The sequence below is a fragment of the Lepus europaeus genome, chromosome 18 (genome assembly GCF_033115175.1).
Source record: "Lepus europaeus isolate LE1 chromosome 18, mLepTim1.pri, whole genome shotgun sequence".
NCBI lineage: Eukaryota > Metazoa > Chordata > Mammalia > Lagomorpha > Leporidae > Lepus > Lepus europaeus.
In genome coordinates, this window is record NC_084844.1 from 71,880,889 (window position 1) to 71,904,575 (window position 23,687).

The 23,687-nt window shown below is 40.1% G+C and overlaps 1 pseudogene; it reads left to right on the forward strand.

Annotated features, from left to right (window-relative positions):
• The first annotated feature begins 6,317 nt into the window (after positions 1-6,317).
• On the forward strand, positions 6,318-6,966 carry LOC133746596 (serine/arginine-rich splicing factor 3-like; annotated as a pseudogene).
• The last annotated feature ends 16,721 nt before the right edge of the window (positions 6,967-23,687 follow it).

A 23,687-nucleotide genomic window follows, 5' to 3' on the forward strand; every position in this document is an offset into this window, starting at 1 on the left:
GGAGAAACACACACCATACAGCATTCACAGCGGTTGACAAAGGGGCAGGGGATAAAAGTATCATTTCACGTAACACATTCAGCCAACATGGGTTATCTAGGAACAAAACTCACTTAAAGTCTTCCAACAGATATGGATGTCTTTTGAATGCAATATGAAGGTGAAATTAAGACTTTTCATAGCAAACAGAAACTGAAAGAATTTGTTGCCACTCATCCTGCCCTGCAAAAGATGCTTAAAGATGTGTTACACACAGAAACACAGAAACATGGTCACCAATATGAAAGAAGGTAAAGGAAGGAAACCTCACAGCAAAAGATCACAGGAAGCTCAATTTCTCTTTGACATAGAATTAAACTCTGATGCTCTGTTAAAGCAATGTGTTAAAGTAATCTATTATGTTCTCTTGATGTCTGTTAAATTCTAATTGTTCAAAAACAGCTGAATTTTTATTAAGAGCTATGGGTTATTTAAATATGTGCTTCTTTTCAAAGATTTGAATAATCACCTTGTAACAATGATCAAATTTGGTCTATGTTATGTCATGATTTTAAGGAATCTTATTTCAACCAGATATTTTGGATTTTGAGCCTTCTTGGCATTCTTGACAGGCATTCAAAAAATCAAAGTTTCAAACAATCTGGTCTCTAAAATTTCCAGTAAATCCTGGACTTTGGTTTTTCCAGTTTGGGCCCAACTGAAAAAATCGAAGGACCTATGTCTCTCATCTTATAGAGACACCAACTAATCAGTCTATTTGGAGTATATTAGAAGTACTGTCAAGATGTGATGTGGTACCAGACTTTAAGTTTCTATAATGGAAAATGCTATTAATACAAATGTTTGAGAATTAAAAAGTCTAATGATCTTGTGTTACTAGACATGATGGTTATCTTAATGAGAAAGCCCCAGAGGCCTAAAGGGTTAAATACTTGTAAAATCCTACAGGTGCTTTCAAAAATACTGTGAAGTAAGCAAGTGCCTCTTGTTGGCTGATGAGTTTATAATTTTAAACATGGCAACAAAGTCTTTTGTCATCCACAGTTATATATGATCTGCTGCTCATAAAACTAAAGCCTTGTTGGTTCTGTGTTTAGCTGTCCTCCTATAGGTTCCTATGGACTTTTTCTAGCCACTTCTATTGTATTCAGTACTTTGGGATGGCTCTGTAAACAGATGAAGCCAATAATGTATTAACAGTACCAACGGAGAGAAAGTATGGTTAACTGAGGTTACTAAAAACAAAAAGCAATTCAAATCAATTGGCAATCTACAAAAAGAGTTAAAGATTTTAAAAGCTATTATTAAAATTGCTATATTGGTCTACTATGCTATGTTATATGTGTGTACATATTGTATGTCCACATGGGGAAATTTTATTAAGAGTTTTATTTTAAATGGCTTATAGATAAGATTGTCCATAAATTTAAGCTGCTAAAATCAATCAAAGATACATTTGAATTTGTGTGACCTGAATCTGTGTATCTTATGTTTTAAACTTGTTGGTAGAAAGAAACTAAAAACATTTTATATGGTTGTGCTTAAGTTTACTGTTTAAACAAACTACACCATGTTAGATATTTAAGAGGTGTTTTCAAATACATGATTCTTAAAATTTATAGAAGGCATTGGACCTTCTGGTAAATGTTTTCTTAAGTTGTTATCTAATGGTTGAAACGGTTTCCTAAGTATTCATGTGATATTGCTATTGTCAGCAAGCGATCTAGGACTTGCTCCCTCATTTCTCTATTCTAAGCCCAACTTGTTCTTTCATTTCTCTATTCTCTTCAAGGTTGGAAACTAATTCTATTATGAAGGAATCTGCAGGATACACAATTTAATCTTTAGACCTTATAAAAGAGATGGCTAACATTTTTCTGTAATAGCATAGCCAAAATAAGAACTTAAATAATAACCTCATAGCTAGATTCACTTCGCCATCAGCGAAGTAAACAGTAAGTAGAAAAAACCTCCCTTTCAGACCAAAGGGAAAGAAAGTTTTAAAGTGAGAATATAATTTTCCTCATGGGCATTGTCTACCTTAGAAAAACTACTACAGAACATGCCTGTGACTATAGACTTGTAGTTCAGGCCACTGAAGATTAGAGATGGGACATGGGCACTCCCTTGACTTGCATCCTCTGGTCTGCTTTAACACAAACCAGGAGGAAAAGAAAGCTAGGCATCAGAAGCAATGGGTGGCAGGCCTATTCATGGCTGATCTGTACAGTGATCTGCCCTCAAGGAGACCCAACAGGCCAGTCTACTGCAGTGGCTTTCAATGTGATAAGCCTGGGCTTCAGCAGAAGTCAGCTTGTGAAGAGCCCTGGCAGCTCTGCCAAGAGTTGGATCACTGGAAATGGACCTGCCCTGGAGTCGAAGGATGCCCAGGTCAGAGCCACAGATCTTATTGGCTCTAAGCTGAAAAGCCCTTCACTCAGCCCAACTTCCAAAGTGACCACTGCAGCTGAGGGGATGGCCAAGTAGGGTCAGCAACATTGCAGGCAGAACTGTAAATTTCTTGTTAGAGATGCCCCCTGCCTTTACCTGGCCAGCTCTCCTCCCAGGCCAGCTAAGTTGAAAGTCAACAGGGTGCCTTCCCCTAGGAGGTTCACACCTCCCTTAGGATATACCCCATGTGAAGAGAGAGATAGGTCAGGGCCTCTTAACTTAAAGGCCTAAAGCCCACCAGATTATTATCAAGCCCCTTCTGTCAGGTTCTATTTGCCTCTCAATCAGAAAACTTAATTGTAGCTTAGAAAGCACCTTTCTTAGCTCCTCTAATAATGACTCTGTCCTTTGTACTAGACCCTGTCTAGCGCACTTGGGCCTCATTCCTTTGTAATCATAACCTCTACCACCAAGGGCTCTACTCCCAGCATGTGTGTACTGATGGTCCTCTTCCCCACTTAATGCTGTATAATTGTTCAAACCTGGTAAATGCCACTCTTAGGATCATTGGTTACTATCCTCACTCTGTCTTTTATGACCTTGTCTAAATATGATCAGAGTTGGCAAAGTTGGAAGGCTTCCATAGCCTTGGCAACTCATGACGACAGCCTAGGGTGGTTACTGGCGCCATAAACTAGAGTGTCAATTTGTTGGGTCAACAACAGGAGCCACTGTGCACTTGCTCCTCATGTGGGATCTCTGTCCTTAATGTGCTGTACATCTTGATTTAATGCTATAACTAGTACTCCAACAGTATGTTTCACTTTGTGTTTCTATGTGGGTGCAAACTGTTGAAATCTTTATACTAAATTGATCTTCTGTATATAAAGAGAATTGAAAATGAATCTTGATGCAAATGGAAGGGGAGAGGGAGCGGGAGAGGAGAGGGTTGCGGGTGGGAGGGAAGTTATGGGAGGGGGAAGCCATTGTAATCCATAAGCTGTACACTGGAAATTTATATTCATTAAATAAAAGTTTAAAAAAATTAAAAAAAAAACATTCATACATTATTTGCTATCATTGCTCTCTGTACACTCTTGCACCAAAGCCACAGGATTGAGAGACACATCTCGCCAAGATAAAAAATATCCATTATGCACCACCAAGTCTCTGCACACGCTCTCTTCTTCCCTCACTCATACTAGCCTTTCATGCCTTGGCACCACCATCAATCCCACACAAGGTTTCAAAAGTTCAAACAGCCTTCTGGATCCATATCACAGCCTTGCGTTCAGAACGTTGATATGACTCCTTCATGAAATAAAGAGTACTGGATAAAAATGGGACACCCACCGTCAGAGACACAGCTCACACAACATGACGACCAATTCTTGAAAGAGAAAGCATGTAGACAGAAGTATTCCTATGGCAGAATGTTTACAGCACTACTTTCAGTGAAGTGCTTCTTCCATAAATGTTTGAAATGAGATGAACTGTAGAGATTAAATGAAGGCTTCATATCGTACTTTTATATGAGGGGAGACAAGAGTTAAAAACAAAACCAAAAGAACCAAACACTGCGTGACACCATGATCTCCCGAGAGGAAGACTTTCCTAAGGAAAAAATCCATAGGGTGGGGATCAAATTAAAACAAGGAGAAAAAAATGTAGTTCTAAATCAATGGTTTCCACTTTGAACATGCAAAGAATTCACTTGACAAGTCCAGGGATAAGAGATTACAGGAGAAACCTTTCGATATCAATTATAGTCTGTTGGTTTACCAATCAGGCAAACAGCAGTTCAACTTTCAACCACTCACTATTTCAACCCTTTATGTAACATAACTTATAAAATTCCTTTAGCTCTTCCTTTTTTTTCTAAAGAAAAATGTCAAAAATATTGCTGAATATACTCCACACCGAACAAACTAATTTTGAAAATTCTTAGTACATATGTATTTTACAATAGACTTACCATGAGTTTAGAAAAAATTGAATTCCCACCATTCTAACCAATCAACCACAGCCCATGGTCTACATTTCCCAGCCAGAAGATTTTGAATCCATGCTTGAGCCAAAGCCACCATTAAAACCACTGCCTGACCATGTGTGGGATGCTGATCCCCAACCAATCGCTGCACCCAAATTAGAGCCACTGTGAGGGTTGTAGCCATCTGGGGAGTGAACTAGTGCATAGAAGACTTTTTCTCTCTCTTACTCTGACTTTCAAAGAAATAAATAAGTATTTTTAAAAGACCACAAATGATTTTTCACAGTGTTTGTTGTTGCTTTTTTGTTGTTGTTGCCAACATATTTTATTTGAAAAGCAATGTTAGAGATTAACAGATCTTCTACTTCTGGTTTATTGCCCCAAATGACCACAATGGCTGGGGCTGGAACCCCATCTGAATCTCCCATGTACTTGGGCCATCCTCTGCTGCTGGAGGCACTAGAATTAACATTATCAGAAAGCTGGATTAGGAGTGAGGCATTAGGCACCCAAACCAGCTCTCACAGAGGATGCCAACATCACAGGTGGTAGCTTAACCAACAGTACTGCAATGCAAGTGCTTGACGTTGTGTATTCTTAACTGGAATCATTTTGTATCATTTTCTTTATTGATATCCATAATTTTTTCTATGTTTATGTTTCATTGAATAGAAAAATATTGTATTAATACAGAAATTATTATTTTAAAGTCTTAAAAACCAGTTTTTTATATCTCCGTTATAATCATCATTATAATCATTAAAACCAGCTTCATAGAGACAAATCTAACATTTACAAGCAATATTTTGTGGCTATTTACATTTGAAGCATCCTGTTTTACTGACATCCTGTTATCCTACAATTAACAGTTTTCACAGAACACAAATTCATTATCCTATCATGTTGAGCTTTTGCTTTATAAGCCACTTTTCCTGATTGACTGTTTATGTTTTCAAGGAGTATTCCTACTGCTTTTGTCATTTATTTTTAAATGAAAACTATGGATAACAGTTACTACTAAAAGCAGAAAAGGTTGTGAATAGGAGAGAGGTGGCTTGTGTTTGGGGATTTAAGCCATGGAAATGGCATCATAAATAACTGACAGCCTGCCTGTATTAATCAAGTTAAAATATGTTCCAAAATCTGTATATATGAAATATATGAAAACTGCATACTTTAAATACAATTAAAAATATTTTTCCAGACTTAAAGTTGTTTAGCCTAGGTTCTTTCTTCAGCTATAGTCATCTTTTAAACAGATGCCTTTTAATAAAAATTACGCCTAAATTAAAATAATGAGGCCTTTTTCCTAAATACCATTATTTCTAGAGTGGCTTTTAGGGCATTGGAATTTTAACAAATATGACATCCAATTCCCTAATAGTATGCTACACATGTTTGGATCTGGATAATCTGAAAGATAAATGCTTTTCTATTGTAGAATTCCATAGCTGGAAGATCAATGAAAGAGCCATATGTAAAATTAAAATAATCTGGAGTTACTGTTGTGGTACATTGGGTTAACCACTGCAGGAAATGCAGGCACTCCATATCTAAGTGCCAATTTGAGTTTAAGGTTCTCTGATTCCAATACAGCTCCCTACCAATGTACCTGGGAAGGTAGTAGATGGCCCATGTGGTTGATCTCCTGCCACACATGTGGGAACCCTGGGTGGAGTTCCACATGCCTGGATTTGACCTGGAGCAATGCTGGCCATTTTGGCCATTTTGGGTAAGTCAACCAGCAGATGGAAGATAAATCAATCTCTCTCTCTCTCTCTCTCTCTCTCTTTCAATAAATAAAATTTAAATTAATCCTAATCCATAAGGGTATTAGTATAATTGTGTCCTTGAAACCATGTTAAAGACATGGCTTTTATCGTACAGAAAAAAGTAATAAAATTATAAATGTCGGCCATTCGTGGACGCTGAGGGAGAGGGAGTATCTGCGGGAGCCGGGCCGGAGCGGAGTAGTGCAGAGCGGGAAGATCCTTGGGAGCTTGTGGAGTTGAGCCTCCGCGCTTCTAACCTAAGATTTAGAAATGCATCGTGATTCCTGTCCATTGGACTGTAAGGTGTGTGTAGGTAATCTTGGAAACAATGGCAACTAGACCGAATTTGAACGGGCCTTTGGCTATTATGGACCACTCCGAAGTGTGTGGGTTGCAAGAAACCCTCCTGGCTTCGCTTTTGTTGAGTTTGAAGACCCCCTGGATGCTGCTGATGCCGTCCGAGAGCTAGATGGAAGAACGCTGTGTGCCTGCCGTGTAAGAGTGGAACTGTCGAATGGTGAAAAGGGAAGTCGAAATCGTGCCCCACCTCCCTCTTGGGGTTGTTGCCCTCGAGATGATTATCATAGGAGGAGTCCTCCACCTCGCCACAGATCTCCAAGAAGGAGAAGCTTCTCTCGCAGCCGTAGCAGGTCCCTTTCTAGAGATAGGAGAAGAGAAAGATCACTGTCTCGGGAGAGAAATCACAAGCCGTCCCAATCCTTCTCTAGGTCTCATAGCCGATCTAGGTCAAATGAAAGAAAATAGAAGATCCGTTTGCAAGAGAAGTGGTGTACAGGAAATAACTTCATTTGACAGGAGTTTGTACAGTAAATTCAAGTTTTGTTTGAGACTTCATAAGCTTGGTGCATTTTTAAGATGTTTTAGCTATTCAAATTTGTCTCCTGGAACAGTGACACACAAAAAGCTGTCATTCTCTATGGTTTGAAATGGATCATATGAGGCATGTGATACCAAGAATTGTTACTTTACAATGTTCCCTTAAGCAAGGTTGAATTTACTTTTGAGCTTTAGTCTTGCAAAGACTGATGACCTCTAAATCCTGCCCAGCTAAACAAAGTGTGATGTTTTAATATTGTAGAAACAGCACTGTCAAAAACTGAACTAAAATGTCCTTTTTCCCTCGGCTGGTATATAGTATGAAGCTGTAGATGAGCAAGCAGTCTTTAGGAGCTGCTGTGACGCAAGCCAGCAGGTAAAAATAAAAAGCTGCACCGTTAAAATAGATTAGAGGTTTTTGGAAAAACCCAGCTAGTCTTAACTCTGGGCAGAGGTTGTCTTAGTTGGTCTAGAATCTAGTAAGTTTCGAGGAAGTTTACCTTTGCCTAGGTGATAAGTTCCTTATGTAATTGCAATATAGAATACATAGCTGTTTATATAACAGTATTTATTGGGAAATTTGAGATTTCAGAAAATACCAATGTCCTGCCAGTTTAAGGGTACATTGTAGAGCTGCTGAACTTTGAGTTACTGTGCAAGATTTTTTTTTTCATGCTGTCATTTGTAATATGTTTTTGTGAGAATCCTTGGGATTAAAGTTTTGGTTAAAAAAATTATAAATGTCTTTGTGAAGTGTAATTTTAAAAAAGATTCTCATTAAGCACATCTGTTTAAGAGGTGTTTTATGGTTTTACATTTTCTTTCTGTAGTTTCAGATAATTTGAAACCCCTCATTACCATTCATTTTCCTCATCAGTGCCTAGCTTTCTAGATAACCATAATATCTTCCTTTGCTTTACACATTCAATACTTTTATAAGAACATGTCTAAGTTTTCAATGTTATGTTTTATAAGAACATGTCTAAGTTTTCAATGTTTGAATCTTAAACACATTTGCACTGCATAAACATAGGTGATCAAGTATATTTTGCACTTAAAGTGTTTTAACTCTAGATTTTCAGTATGTGTTCTGTTCCATTGTTTCAACTTGCATCTGTGTTGTCACCATTGCTAAATTATCTTCTCTATGTACAACCTTGGTATCCTCTCAAATCTGTTTTCTTTTTTAAAAAAAGATTTATTTATTTGAAAGGCAGAGTGATAGTGAGAGAGGTAGAGAGAGGTCTCCAATCCACTGGTTCACTCCCCAAATGGCCACAATGGCTGGAGCTGTGCTGATCCAAAGCCAGAAGCCTGGAGCTTCTTCCTGGTCTCCCATGTGGGTGCAGGACCCAAGGACTTTCGATGTTTTCCTGCTTTCTCAGGCCATCTCAGAGAACTTGATCAGAAGTGGAGCAGCTGGGACTCAAACTGGTGCCCATATGGGATGCTGACACTGCAGGCAGCAGCTTTGCCCACTACACCACAGCACCGATCCCTCAAATATGTTTTCTTTATCTTCACTCTTGTATTACCTTCAGTTTAATTTTCCTTTCTATAGTCATTTTTTTCTTCTCTAATTCTTTTTTTACTGAATTCTAATTATTTTCCTTTTTGGTATTTATATTTTTGTCTATTACTTGAGTTGTTCTGACCATTTTGTCTTTTCACAATCTAATGTTTTACTATGTCAGATCACCTTGCAATGCTAGATTTTTTGTTTTCATGTTTTGTGATCATGTCTTTCTTGTTTCTTCATGTTGCTTTTTTATTCTGTTGCTCTGTGGGTGCACTGCTACTATGCCTGTTCCACATTCATGTTGGAGCACAGTGGCTTTTATGCTCTTTTATGTAGCTTCTATGTAGGTTGCTAGTGGACAGGCAAGGAAGAATCTTCTAGCATCATGATTCTAAGGTGTTGTATTTTGTTTACAAATTGTACTAAAAGATGGATCCTGTTTTCTGGAAGCTTCCTTTCTCTTATTCTTTTCATCATATATTTGAACTTTCTTTACTTTGCTTTTAGTTTTGCTAGCATTCACACTGGATTCTCTTCCCAGTGGATCTTCCCCATTGTATTTCTTGGCTATTAAATAAGTGCATGAGCTGGTAACTTGTGTGAGTTACTTCCTAGGCCCCACCAGCATCAATGTACCTTCCAGAAAACCAACAATCCTTTACCACATCCCCCTGATTTCAGCTTTTCTCCTAAAGGCATCCCACCAAATTTCTCCGCTGGATGAATACTTCACTTTCTTTTTTAACTTTTATTTAATAAATATAAATTTCCAAAGTACAACTTTTGGATTATAGCGGCTTTTTCTCCCCATAACCTCCCTCCCACCCTCAACCATCCCATCTCCCACTCCCTCTCCCATCCCATTCTTCATCACAATTTATTTCAATTATCTTTATATACAGAAGATCTGCTTAGTATTTACTAAGATTTCAACAGTTTGTACCCACACAGACACACAAAGTATAGAGAATTGTTTTAGTATTAGTTTCACCATTAATTCACATAGCACAACACATTAAGGATGGAGATCCTACATGGGGAGTAAGTGCACAGTGACACCTGTTGTTGGTTTAACAATTGACACTCTTATTTAACATGTCAGTAATCACCTGAGGCCTCTTGTCATGAGCTGCCAAGGCTATGGAAACCTCTTGAGTTCACCAACTCTGATCTTATTTAGATATGGCCATAGTCAAAGTGGAAGTTACCTCCTCCCTTCAGAGAAAGGTACCTCCTTCTTTGATGGCCCATTCTTTCCACTGGGATTTCACTAACAGACATCTTTCATTTAGGTCTTTTTTTTTGCCACAGTGTCTTAGCTTTCCATGCCTGAGAAACTCTCAAGGACTTTTTAGCCAGATCTGAATGCCTTAAGGGCTGCATCTGAGGCCATAGTGCTATTTAGGAGATGTGCCATTCTATGAGTCTGCTGTGAATACTTCACTTTTGTTAGGGATTTTGGACCTGGAATATTTCTCACTTTTTTAAAAATATATTTTTGTGGTTATGTGTATTGGCACTGTAGTTATTTAGTCATTTTGAGGAGGTATTTCCTGACATTGAGAAACCACTGTGAAATAGTGATCTTGATACCACCTTATACAAATTCTGCCATGGCTCCAGCCTCATCAAGGTTTTTGGTAATGGCAAGTAAATTAAGGCTCATGTTTATTAAACAAAATCTTCAAAGACCCAGTGGGCCTTTTGTCACTTTGATTCCAAACAGTACCTTGTTAGAAGTAATTTGCATGACAGATATGAACCATATTTTTATTCCTTCTCTCCTGTTCATGATTCTTCGTCTCAAATTAAAGGGAATGTCCTTAGAACAGTGGGAAAATGATGGTAAAAAAAGCCTTTCCTTCAATGTGGTCCTTAAATTATAGCATACTATTTTCCTAAAAAGTCTTACTCGATTTTCATTGTCAAAGACTCAGTATATTGGTTGCTTAATTTTGAGGCTTGAAAACAAATTTTCCCATCCTAGAAATCATCACATTGCTGAACACTATTGTCTTAGATTTATTTCATGGAGTCATCTGCTATCACACAATTTCTATCTACTAAATAAGCATTTTATCAGATATTTGCCCCTGCTAGAAAAACCATCTCAAGTTTCAATTCTCTGAAATCCATTTCATTATTAATCTTCATATTTCAATATTTGTTTTGTCTTTGCTAATATTTCTTTTCACAATCATCTTTTCATGATATTCTCTGCTGGACAGAGAAAGTAGATACTGTGGAGGTAATAAGTCACACCTGGAATATCAGATACTTGGTAAAATAAAAGTATGCAAGTACTTCAAAACATTCAAAGAATAGCTGGTTTGAGGTGTAACAGGTTAAGGCAGCATTTGAGATGTCACAGCAGAGTGCTGGGATCAAGTCCTACCTCTGCTTCTCATCCATTTTCATACTAATTCTACTGGGAGGCAGAAGATGATGTCCTAAGTGGTTGGATTACTGCCACCCACATTGGAGACCCAGATGGAGTTTCTTGGTCTTGAATTCAGAATGGCCCAGTCCTGGCTGTTGCAAACATCTGGGGTATGATCCAGAGGATGGAAGTAGTTCTCTTTGTTGCTTTAAGTTTCAAAGAAACAAATATAAAAACATTTTAAAGGTTCATAAAACAGAATTAAATATATGGCTTTATTTTGGTGCAACTGCAATTTGAAATTCATAAAAATGTATTTTTCACCTTATGTACTTTCCATATATTACAAAAATGCCTTTTTTGCAAAGAAAACATATATCAAAACAAACTCATGCTTTTAATTCACTTTCCATGAATTTTCTTAAGTTCCCTCATGTCTCACCCACTGCCACGTAGGGAAGCCATAACTGAAGTTCCTGCCCAGGCAGTAGATCCAACATCGAAGTTCCTTCTGCTGCATAAGCATCTGTGGCTGATCTACCAAGTAGATTACAAGACAAAGAAGAAAGGGTTGCATCTTTGAAGTATCAGATTCAGAATTGATTACCTCTGACCACATCCTATTCACTAGCACTCAGTCGCATTGCTCAAATGAAACTATAATGTGTAATTGGAAATATACTTTTCCTTTATGTTCAAAAAGGTACCCAAATACACAGTGACAAACACCTGCATACAGACAGTAAGAACTTTTTGCTATAATATACTGAACCCCTAGTATTCATCACTCAAAGCACATGAAATAGTCTCCTTTACTGTAGGCAGCCCATAAACACGTCATAGACAAGTCAAGGTCAGTCTTGGCTTGTGGAATTCCTGGGAGGAAAAAAAGTCACCTATTCCCATGCTCTAGGAGAATGATCAAACAAGAACACTCCGCTAAAATTAACTACGTTATGATTGTGTTGCAGAAAGCCTGATAAGTTGCTTGCCTGTGTTGTTCACTTCTGTGTTGCCTTGAGCTGCAGCTGGTTATGTATAAAATATCACTGAGACGCTGGAATAAATGAGCCTTGATCAGCCTTGTTGTCTTGGCTCCATTCTCTGCGACCTTGTCCCTCTTTTCATTCCCACTCCCTCCTTCAGGTTCATTTTGACAGGTGTGGCTTGCCCACATCACTTTACTAGTATTTATAATTTCAAATATGCATTTTCCCTTGAGTAAGTTAGTCACCAGTTAGTTCAATATATTTTTTGTTTGTTTGTTTTTAGTTCAATATATTTTTTAAGGATTTCTTTATTTACTTGAAAGTCAGAGTTACACAGAGAGAGGAGAGGCAGAGAGAGAGAGAGGGGTCTTCCATCTGCTGGTTCACTCCCCAATTGGCAGCATTGGCTGGAGCTGCACCAATCCAAAACCAGGAGTCAGGAGCCTTGTGTGTTTTCTGGGTCTCCCATGTGGGTGAAGGGCCCAGGTACCTGGGCCAACTTCTGCTTTCTCAGGGCATAGCAGAGAGCTGGATCAGAAGTGGAGCAGTCGGGACTAGAACTGGCGCCCATATGAGATGACAGCACTGCAGGCAGCGGCCTTACCCACTATGCCACAGCACCAGCCCCAGTTCAATATATTTGTAAAGGACTTTGGGCAGGTGATTGGCATGGCAGTTAAGATGCCACTTTGGATACGTGCATACCATATTAGAGTACATGGCTTGAGTCCAAGCTCACACCATACTAATGTGCAATCTGGGAAGCAGCAGGTGCTGACTGAGTACCTGGATCTTTGCTATCCACATGGAAGACCAAGATAGTTTCAAGTGACTTGAGTTTCATTCATCCTAGGCTGCTATGGGTATTTGGGGGAGTGTGCCAGCTGATAGGAGATCTTTTTTCTCTCTTCTGTGCCTTTCAGGTAAAATGAAAATAAATAAAAATAAAAAATAAAATACAAGTTCTGGATGCTATTATAAAATCCAAGTTATTAAGAAAATAGCAAAATCTTTAAGAAAGAAACCATAAGTATGGGAAAAATTGAGTTTGGAGTGTAAAGTGATGCTTCCAACTAACCTGGATAAGAGGGCAATAAAAACTGTCAAAGAGAGATCTGAAAATTCTGAATGTGGTGAGAACCATAAACATTCAAGTAATAGAATGAGTATATGCCTTCAAAAGATTTGTTCTTAAATAAGATTCAAAGCATAGAAAAAATTAAATATAAGAAAATAAACAAGTGTAGCTTAAAGGTTTACCTTAGAGGTTTGCCTGTATGCCTATTGGTGAATGTGAACTATATACAGGACTAATTGAAGGCTATTTTTAAAAGATTTATTTATCTATTTATTTATTTGAAAGTCAGAGTTACACAGAGAGAGGAGAGGCAGAGAGAGACAGAGGCCTTCCATCCGCTGGTTCACTCCTCAATTGGCCACAATGGGCAGAGCTGCGCTGATTTGAAGCCAGGAACCAGGAGCTAGCAGCTTCCTCTTGGTCCCCATGCGGGTGCAGGGGCTCAGGGACTTGGGTCATCCCCTACTGGTTTCCCAGGCCATAGCAGAGAGCTGGATCAGAAATGGAGCAGCCAGGACTCAAACTGGTGTCCATATGGGAAGCCGGCGGTTACAGGCATTAGCTTTACCCACTACACCACAGTGCTGGCCCCAGTCTAAGACTATTTTTACCATGCTATCTGCTTCCTCCATCCCTAGTATTTTATTTCCAATTCTTTTAAAATTATCAATATGGCTAATCAAATCTCGGTGCATCATTGACTTATATTCTGAGTACTTATCGAGATTGACAATTGTTGTGATGTAGTTTGGTTTTAGAGCCAGAGTGAAGCATTTAGAACACTGTGAGAATGGCAATGAATTGAAAGTACTCTTTTTCTTTAGAGCTTTATGCTACTTGACCATCAAAAAATAAAGTTTAAGCAAATATTTCTTCTAAAGTGTTTTTAGTGAGTATTAGAAATCCTGATTCAGACCTTTTGCTAGTTAAATATGTTCACTGTCCCACCTTGGAGAAATGAAATGTGTACATTATACTCGCATGCAAAGTTGGTTAGTAGACTCTGTAATGCCCTTCCAAAAGCTTATTGACAGCATTTTGCCTTCATTTGGAAAATTAATGAAAGTGAAAGATACTTACATATGTGTGGATTACCCATGAGAACAGCTCTAAACTTCACTATCTGAAACCTCAATGATCAGCGTTGTCTTCATTTTGACTGTTTTGCCTTGGCTCTCTTTCCCTTTTACTAGGATAAATCAGTGTACAATTGGAGACTCCCAGCTCTTGTCAAATGAGGGCTGGGTTAGATTAGCACTTTTCTACAAAAGAGTCCAGATTTCTAAGTGTTTATTAAGATGGTGATGGGGGCCTGTGTGCTTGGGTCACAATTTGAAAGAACACAATTTGTAGAGGGTATATAACTAAAATGTTAACATTATTGTCATTAGCAGTATTGCTAAGTATTTTCTTTCTGTCTTATTGTTCTTCATTTTATTCTTGGTTTTTATGTTTTGAAAATTTACAACATGAAACTGCAAGAAACTATGGACTGTTGCATTTGAAGGTTTATGTATTTATTTTAAATTTCACGTTTGTGAACAGGGCTGGGGTTTCTTTTTCTTTGTTTTTAAATACAATCCAATTTCACAAGGACCACTGGCAATGCATGTACCTCAGCATAGACAGGCAACCTGAATAGTAAAGTTGGGTACTCTGGGTTTATTGCTAAACAGTGCCAAGTCTCTTTGAGAGAATGGATGACAAATATCTTTAGCTTGCAATCAGTGAATTTTCTGTCTTATAAGTCCAAAACTTTACTGGGTTCTAGTCCCAGTCAGGGCGCCGGTTCTGTCCCAGCTGCTCCTCTTCCAGGCCAGCTCTCTGCTGTGGCCCGGGAGTGCAGTGGAGGATGGCTCAAGTGCTTGGGCCCTGCACCCCATGGGAGACCAGGATAGGCACCTGGCTCCTGCCATCAGAACAGTGCGGTGCGCCGGCCACAGCATGCCTACCGCGGCGGCCATTGGAGGGTGAACCAACAGCAAAAGGAAGACCTTTCTCTCTGTCTCTCTCTCACTGTCCACTCTGCCTGTCAAAAAAAATAATAATAAATAATAAAAAAATAAAAATAAATAATATAAGTCCAAAACTTTGGGGCCAGCACAGTGTTGTGGGTTAATTGTTGCTTGTAGTGCTAGCATCCTATATGGGCACTGGGTTGAGTCCTAGGTGCTTCACTTCTGATCCAGCTCCCTCTAATGCACCTGGGAAAGCAGTGGAAGATTGCTCAAGTACCTGGTCCCCTGCATCCACATGGGAGGCCCAAAAGCTCCTTGATCCTGGCTTCAGATTAGCCCATCTCCAGCTATTGTGGCCATTTGGGGAGTGAGCCAGCAGATGGAAGATCTCTCTCTCATATTGTCTGTTACTTTGCCTTTCAAATAAATAAATAAGGCCGGCGCCGTGGCTTAACAGGCTAATCCTCTGCCTTGCAGCACCGGCACTCCAGGTTCTAGTCCCGGTTGGGGTGCTGGATTCTATCCTGGCTGCCCCTCTTCCAGGCCAGCTCTCTGCTATGGCCCGGGAAGGCAGTGGAGGATGGCCCAAGTCCTTGGGCCCTGCACCCGCATGGGAGACCAGGAGAAGCACCTGGCTCCTGGCTTCAGATCAGCAGGATGTGCCGGCCACAGCGGCTATTGGAGGGTGAACCAACGGCAAAAAGGAAGACCTTTCTCTCTGTCTCTCTCTCACTACCCACTCTGCCTATCAAAAAGAGAGAGAGAGAGAGAGAGAGAGAGAGAGAGAATGAGATTCCATCCACTGGTTAACTTCCCCTGGCTATGATGGCCAGGGCTGGACCAGACCTAAAAAATAAATAAATAAATAAATAAATCTTTGAAAACAAAAACATCTAGAATTTAACACCTGCAAATATGCTATTTTACTTCTTTTTAATCATAATCTACAACCTGAAAACAAGTCAGACAGGATTCACCTTCAACACTGGGTGGTACAAAAACAACATGAGGTTCAGGGGAGATTTCTTAGCGTATATAAACAAGGGCACATTGAGAAGATTTTAGAAACATGGAATTGAAAGATAAGTATTTCTGCAAAAATATTTAAATCAATGCATAGTTGTTTTCATAGTACATATTTTCTATTAGTTTTAAGACTCATCAGATCTCATCATGGAAACAAGTATTACTTTTTTCTAATATAAGAACATTCTATGAGCATCACAGTTATCATTTCATGAATATTTATTTTTTTCAGCCATGCATTTCTGTCCAATTTTTGAGCAATGATTACTTCAATTTCTCCACATGTCACACATGTCCAAGATACAAAGCAGGTCAAATGACTGGGTCTATTCTTTGCTCATTTCTGTCATTTAGTCTTGTACATTCCCTTTAATATTTTATTGACCTACTGGAAACAAAGGCCAGTTGCACCAAATCCACCTCACTGTCATTTTTTTTTTCTGGATTCTCTTAGATTATCCTTGAATGTTTTACTCTATAGCCTAAAAATTCTTCAGAAACATAGATTTAAAGCTAAGTTTTATAGGCTTAAGTGAAACATGTTTCACTGGAAGACAATATGTATATGCAATGTGATAATTGCACAGCTACAAGAATGGGTCTGTCAGATAAAATGCAGGATGCCCTAACACTGTGTGGAACATAGCCAAACCAAAAATTATGTTGTTTAGCAGAACTTCAAATTTAACTAAGGGCTCCCTCTTTCTTTCCTAATCTAGCCACTTTGTTCTACTGACATATAAAAGCTTCTCAAATTAACTAATGCAATGATGACAAACTGCTGCCTATATTCTATCATTATGTTTATTCCCCTTTTAACCTATTTTGTAAGGCTACCTTGATATTTGCAGTTGCATCAACTAATTATTTACCTGACCAATTAATTATGTCCATATATGTTTAGGCTTCACAAAATACTTTTTAATAAAACTCTATCTTCAATTTTACATTATTATAGTAACATTTTAAAAATTTATTTTATTTGAAAGGCAGAGTTAGAGAGGAAGAGGCAGAGAGAGTCTTCTATCCACTTATTCACTCCCCAGATGGCCACAATGGCTGGAGCTTCACCAATCTGAATGAAGCCAGGAGCCAAGAGCCTGTTCTAGGTCTCCCTCATGGGTGCAGGAGCCCAAACACTTGGGCCATCTTCTACAGCTTTCCCAGGCCATAGCCAAGAGCTGGATCAGAAGTGGAGCAGCCGGGACTTGAACCAGTGCCCACATGGATGCCAGCACTGCAGGCAGAGTCTTTACCTCCTATGCCACAGCGCCAGCCCCAAGCATAGTACCATTTTCTGGAAAAGAAAAACTTCCCTTGTCAGCTGTGGCTATTGGTAATGCTCAAACTATGGTTTCTAGTAGAAAGACAGGAAGTCAGGATCCATGCTTCCATAACGATAATCAATTCTTTATCTTTTCTCAAATGGCCACAGCAGAAGCATCATGACTCCAAAGGGTAGGATGCCTTGTGTGATGAGAGACTAAGCTAAAAACACCTTTTGATAAAGTAATTTCTTTTTTTAAAGATTTATTTTATTTATTGAAAGGCAGAGTTAGAGAGAGAAGTAGAGACAGAGAGAGAGGTCTTCCATCTTCTGGTTCACTTCCCAGATGGCCACAACAATAGGAGCTGTGCTATGTAATTTCATTTCTGGGGGTTTATTCTAAGGAAACAAAAGGAACAGACCACAAAGACATCTGCACAGGATGTTCCTCACAGTGTTGCTTGTAATAGCAATCAATCAACAGAAAAGTAGGAGACATGGAGGACAACATTCACAATGCCATCAGAAAATGATCAGCTCAGTCAGTGATGGAACAGCCAACCTGATTAGTTTCCTAACTGGATCTTACCATTTATTCTTACCCCTTTACTATCCAGTCTCCACAAGATGAGTGAGTTCTTTAAAACATCAGCTACAAAAAAGACCTCCAGGCTTAAGATCACTCAATCTTTTCTGATTTTATTATTTATTCATTTGATAAAAACATTTAATTAAAATTTAAAGTGAACACTATATTTTCATTTATTATGTACTATAGGTATTTCAAAAAGTTTGAAGAAGATGGAATTTAAAAGTGCATTTATTTTGGTACATGAAAACTTGAAAACCATACATATAACAGGATCTTTTAAAAAGTCACTGAAAGTGTTATAAAAACTATATATGAATTTGAAGCTTTTCTGAACCAAAAATGTTTCATTTTACAAAAATTTTTGAAGTAGCACTGTATATATTGTCTTTGAAATATGTATGAATTATGAAATGGCTAAAGAAATGGGTTTAATATCACCTCGCATATATTTTGAGAACTACTTAAATCTATCTTCTCAACAATTTTGGAAAATATAATCCATTATTATTAACCATATTTACCATGTTTCATTTTTATCTCCATCTTACATGACAATCAAGTTTTAAAAATTTTGTATTGGGGCTGGCGCCATGGCTCAGTAAGTTAATCTTCCACATGTGGTGCCGGCATCCCATATTGGCACCAGTTTTTGTCCCAGCAGCTCCTCTTCCAATACAGCTCTCACCTATGGCCTGGGAAAACAGAAGATGGCCCAAGTGCTTGGGTCCCTACACCCGCATGGGAGACCAGGAGAAAGCACCTGACTCCAGGCTTCGGATCAGTGTAGCTCCGGCCATTGTGGCCATCTGGGGAGTGAAAAACAGAAGGAAGACCTCTCTCTGTCTCTCCCTCTCATGGTCTGTCAATCTACCTCTCAAATAAATAAAAATAAAAAAAAAACCTTTAAAAATTATATTAGTTTTTTTTACTATAAAGAGAATGGATTTCATGTATTTCCATGTAAAATTCTAAAGATATGCATAGTTCCCTACCACTCTTCCTCCCTCCTCCCTCAAGTCCCTTTCTTCCTTTTTTTTTTTTTTTTTTGTTGTTGTTGACAGGCAGAGTTAGAGAAAGAGAGAGACAGAGAGAAAGGTCTTCCTTTTCCATTGGTTCACCCCCCAAATGGCCACTATGGCCGGTGCGCTGCACCGATTCGAAGCCAGGAGAAGGGTGCTTCCTCCTAGTCTCCCATGCGGGTACAGGGCCCAAGCACTTGGACCACACTCCACTGCCTTCCCAGGCCACAGCGGAGAGCTGGATCAGAAGAGGAACAACCAGGACAGAATCCGGCGCTCCAACCGGGACTAGAACCTGGGATGCCGGCGCTGCAGGCGGAGGATTAGCCTAGTGAGCCGCGGCGCCGGCCCTTCCTTTCTTTTTTTCTTTTTTTTTTTTTTTTTGAATATATACAATTTATTTAATAAATTAATGTCATTCAAAATACAGTGCCAGAACATTATTCAGTTGACCATGCTAGTAATGTTTGTCATGAAGCACCTGTGCTCATGTTAAATTGGCGGCGCCCCACTACTGCTACTGGTTCCTGGGATTAATGCCAGAGCAGTGTGAGTTACCTGCTCATCTGTACAGCTTGTGCAGAAAATTCCTGAACAGTTCCCCTTCCTAATCCTACCCCCACAACACACACACACAACAGGTTTAAAAAAAAAAAAAAAAACCTGACAGCTAACAGATACCTGTACACAATCACTCTGCAGTAATGCTTGTTATTAAATTAAGATGTAATGACCTGGTAAACCCACTAGAAATCTTTAAGATGGAGAACTACATCAGCAGCAGGTAGTTATATGCATGAGCCAATGTAAATGTGATACAGAGTGGAGACATTTACTGATTAAACCTCCACTCCGACTCGCACGATGAGGGGCTAGCAATTCTTATTGCAAACCCAGCAACGTAAGTCCAAACCTGGTATATGACCAGTGGACTGGGCAACCTGTATTCTAGATAGACAAGTATAAGTTAGTGGAAAGAGAATACATGCACCTAACAGTATAGTAAGACTGATCCTGCAGTCATAGCGTTCCCTGTGTAATACCATAGAACTATGGAAGATCTTCCTCAACCATAGTATAGGACTTAGACAACTCCATACCAACATGGTCGTAGTGTTAAGTGCAGCTGAATTAATTACACTGGAAAAACTGTAATCCAAGACTTCAGAAAAGCAGCACGGGAATGAAATACACATACTTAAATAACCTCAGCACAATGCTGATATACCACACTAAGAACAAGAAGCTACTTTATAAGTGAACTTTTTGAACTGCGCATACACAGGGCTAACAATGTTAGGTAACCCAGGCTCTTATGCTCTCATGCTACACGTGAACGTTTCTCAATTACTGAATAACCTATTTCATCTCCCAAGTCTTGGTTTGAAAAACTTGGGCATGGACATAAAGACCTTGAACCCCCACAGACTTCTCATTGGGTGGCAAACCTGGAAGCCAAGCTCTCTGCTACTTCTGGAAGTGCATCAGTTCTGATTTGGCTGAGAACTGAAGACAAACACTGGGACCGGGATTCTGTGCTGTATTCTAGCCGCAGCACAGCAGCTTCTCCAGCTGTTCCTTCCTTTGCTAGGTTTAAACTGTCAGCACTGAGAATGTCTATCAGTAGGTCCCGTGATGGCTGCAGGCCCCCTTCCTGGTGGTACACAGCAGTGAGCTCACGCCCCACCGTTCTTTCCGCACTCTGTTTTAATTCCTCACAACTGAAGAGATCAGCAAACTTAACAATCGCACACAATTCTCGGCATTTATGGTTTAATAAATATTCTCGACAACGTCGCAGCACATCTTGCACCTGCAGGAAGCAGGCTGTTTCCTAGGCTGTGCTACAGCGCAGTCACGGATCGCCAAGTCCCCCGTGTGAGCGTAAGTTATCACCACCTGTGAGGCGGCAGCACCCGCATTTCTCAGGTGCACGCGTGTCTGTTCACGTGCACTTGGTCCACTCAGGAACACGGCCCTGAACTAAGAGCTACCGGCTGCAAGAACCATCTTAGGAGGAGGGAACTCGGGGCCCCAACCCGCCCGGGCCGTCGGGAGCGGCGGGGCGTGGCCCTCCCGCCGCGGCCAGGACCGGGGTCTCCCCGCCGCCGCCACCTCTTCCTTCCGGCTGCGCCTCGACTCTCCCCGCCCCGCTCGGGCAGCCCGGCGCGGAAAGCAGCGTCCTCTGCGGCGCCGCCACCACTGCTCAGGGCCCGACCGCCGCAGACTCCTCCCCGGGAGCCGCGCCGCCCGTCAGCCCCGGCCGCGCCTGCCCGCGCCGCGCACTCCCGCCCTCCGCGGACCGGGAACGCGCGGGCTGGAGACCCCTGGCCGCGGCGGGCGCCCGCCCCTCGCTCCGCCCCGCATCACCGCTCGCGCCCGTCCCCCGCTCCGCCCACCTCCGCTGTGCGCCCGCCCCTCGCTCCGCCCCCCTCCGCTGTGCGCCCGCCCCTCGCTCCGCCCCCCTCCGCTCGAGCCTCTCCCCTCGCTCCGCCCCCCTCCGCTCGTACGCCCGCCCCTCGCTCCGCCCCCCCCGCTCGTTCGCCCGCCCCTCGCTCCGCCCCTCCCCGCCGCTCGCGCGCGACCGCCGCCGCTGCTGGTCAGTTTGCAGTTTCTCTTCTTTTTCCCTGGATTTTTGCAAAAATTATAATCACAAGCTCAAGCGTCACTAACCAGGTTATTCAACAGTTAAACAGTACCAACTTCTATCCTGTAGTTATGCACTCAGTTTCTTCCCCTCATGAAGATCTCTAAGTTTGCTGTCTGCTTCCTCATCTTAAATGTTCTCTTCCTTGCTTCCTTATTGATCTTCACGCCCCATTATTATGTGTTCAGCTCAAATATTACCCGTTAATGAAACCTTTCAAACTATTCTATCTAAAGTAACTTTTTTCTCCTGGGCTAGGATCTATTGAATTATAAAGTTTTATTTTTTCTCTAAAGCTCTGAAAAAACTTGGACAGTTGTTACTTAAAAATATGTTGTCTGTATCACCTTCTTTAAATACGCTCTATGATTAAAGAGTCCTGCCATCCAGGCCACTCCAGAATTAGTGAATTAATGTAGTGAATTAATAGAAAAAGCAGGTATATGAATCTCTTTAGCATCAACACATGCTGGCAATTAACAGGCAACCCCATAAAGTAAAAATTCAGACAATCACAGTAGTCCTGTTTGTTTTGGAAAATTGATTTAGAAGTTGTCAAAACATGCAGTTGACAGAACATAAGGAAATGTCTACTTGCTGTGCCTGGGAATTTTACTGCTTTTCTAAAAGAAACCAGGAGAGATATTGCTCTGTGAGAACGTGCTGTATCCTGAGGGGCCATGGCTGCTGTGCTGTGATTACATGCACATACAGTTGTAAAGAATGGGTCTCTAATGAATCAACCACTAAGTTACCAATCAGAACATGAGTTCCAGGTACAGAAATGAAGACACATGTAGCCTGTGATGGCTGCGGGTACATGGGATTGAGGACACTGGGAGACAGACGGGGCCTGCACATATAGGGGTTGAAAACACAGAAGGGAATAAAGAGGATGCAGTAAATCAGCGCTTAGAGATAACTCATACCCTTCAATGACTATGTTAGACTAACACACTGAAAAGCAATCATTACAGCTTTCTTGTCAAGAATTAGAAAGAAAAAAAAAAACTCAAAATATATTGAATTTAACAGGCACAATGAAATGCTGTAAAAAAAGTAGAAGCAAATAAACAAGGATACAATGATTTTTTAAGAAATGGTAGCAAAGTTAATAAAAGATTATTAAAAGCAGTTAAGGAAACAAAAGTAAAAGTCACACAAATAACCTATTTCAGGAATTAAAACCAAATCATTCTTTTGTACAAGTTATAGCTTTTACCAACTTACTTAGAGAAATGTGTGAAATCCTTAGGACTAAAACTCTGACTACACAGATCAAAACCTACCATATTTTGAAAATCAAATTCCCAAAACACAAATATAACACAAAATGGGAAAATTCTTTCATAAACCAAATAAGTTGAATCATATTTTGAACACTACCAAGAAAAAAAGTTAATAATCAAAATTTCAGGACCATGTTTACAGGTATATTGCAAACTTCTAAGGAAGAAAAAAGAAACCTGCTTCCCAAACTTATGCAAAGTGGAAATAAGCAGAGAATATTTTTAAATTTCTTTTGGCAAACCAGCATTATGTCGATGATGATGCAAGTGTACCAGAACTTGAAATAATTTTTAAAAGCATACCTTTCATAAACAGATACAAATATTCTAAGCAAAGTATTATAATAAATGAAATTAGATAGGAAAACATAATAGATAATAAAATATATAGATAATAAAAAATACAAGAGTTGTCAAGACTCCCCAAAAAAGCCATCCAAATAGGTGAACAATGCAAAAAGACAATCACGTGATTGTTTAGATTACATCTTGAAAATATTTAAGAAAATTCGGGCCGGTGCCACAGCTCACTAGGCTAATCCTCTGCCTGCGGTGCTGGCACCCCAGGTTCTAGTCCTGGTTGGGGCACTGGTTCTGTCCCGGTTGCTTCTCTTCCAGTCCAGCTCTCTGCTGTGGCCCGGGAGGGCAGTGGAGGATGGCCCAAGTGCTTGGGCCCTGCACCCACATGGGAGACCAGGGGGAGGCACCTGGCTCCTGGCTTCGGATCTGCACAGCATGGGCTGCAGCAGCTATTCGGGTGGGTGAACCAACAGAAGGAAGACCTTTCTCTCTGTCTCTCTCTCCCTCACTGTCTAAATGCATGTCAAAAAAAAAAAAAAAAGAAAATATTTAATAAAATTCAGCACCTAATAAAATAAACCTTACTATCAGTAAAAGCAAACAAACAGAAAGTAACTTCTCCAATCTGATCAA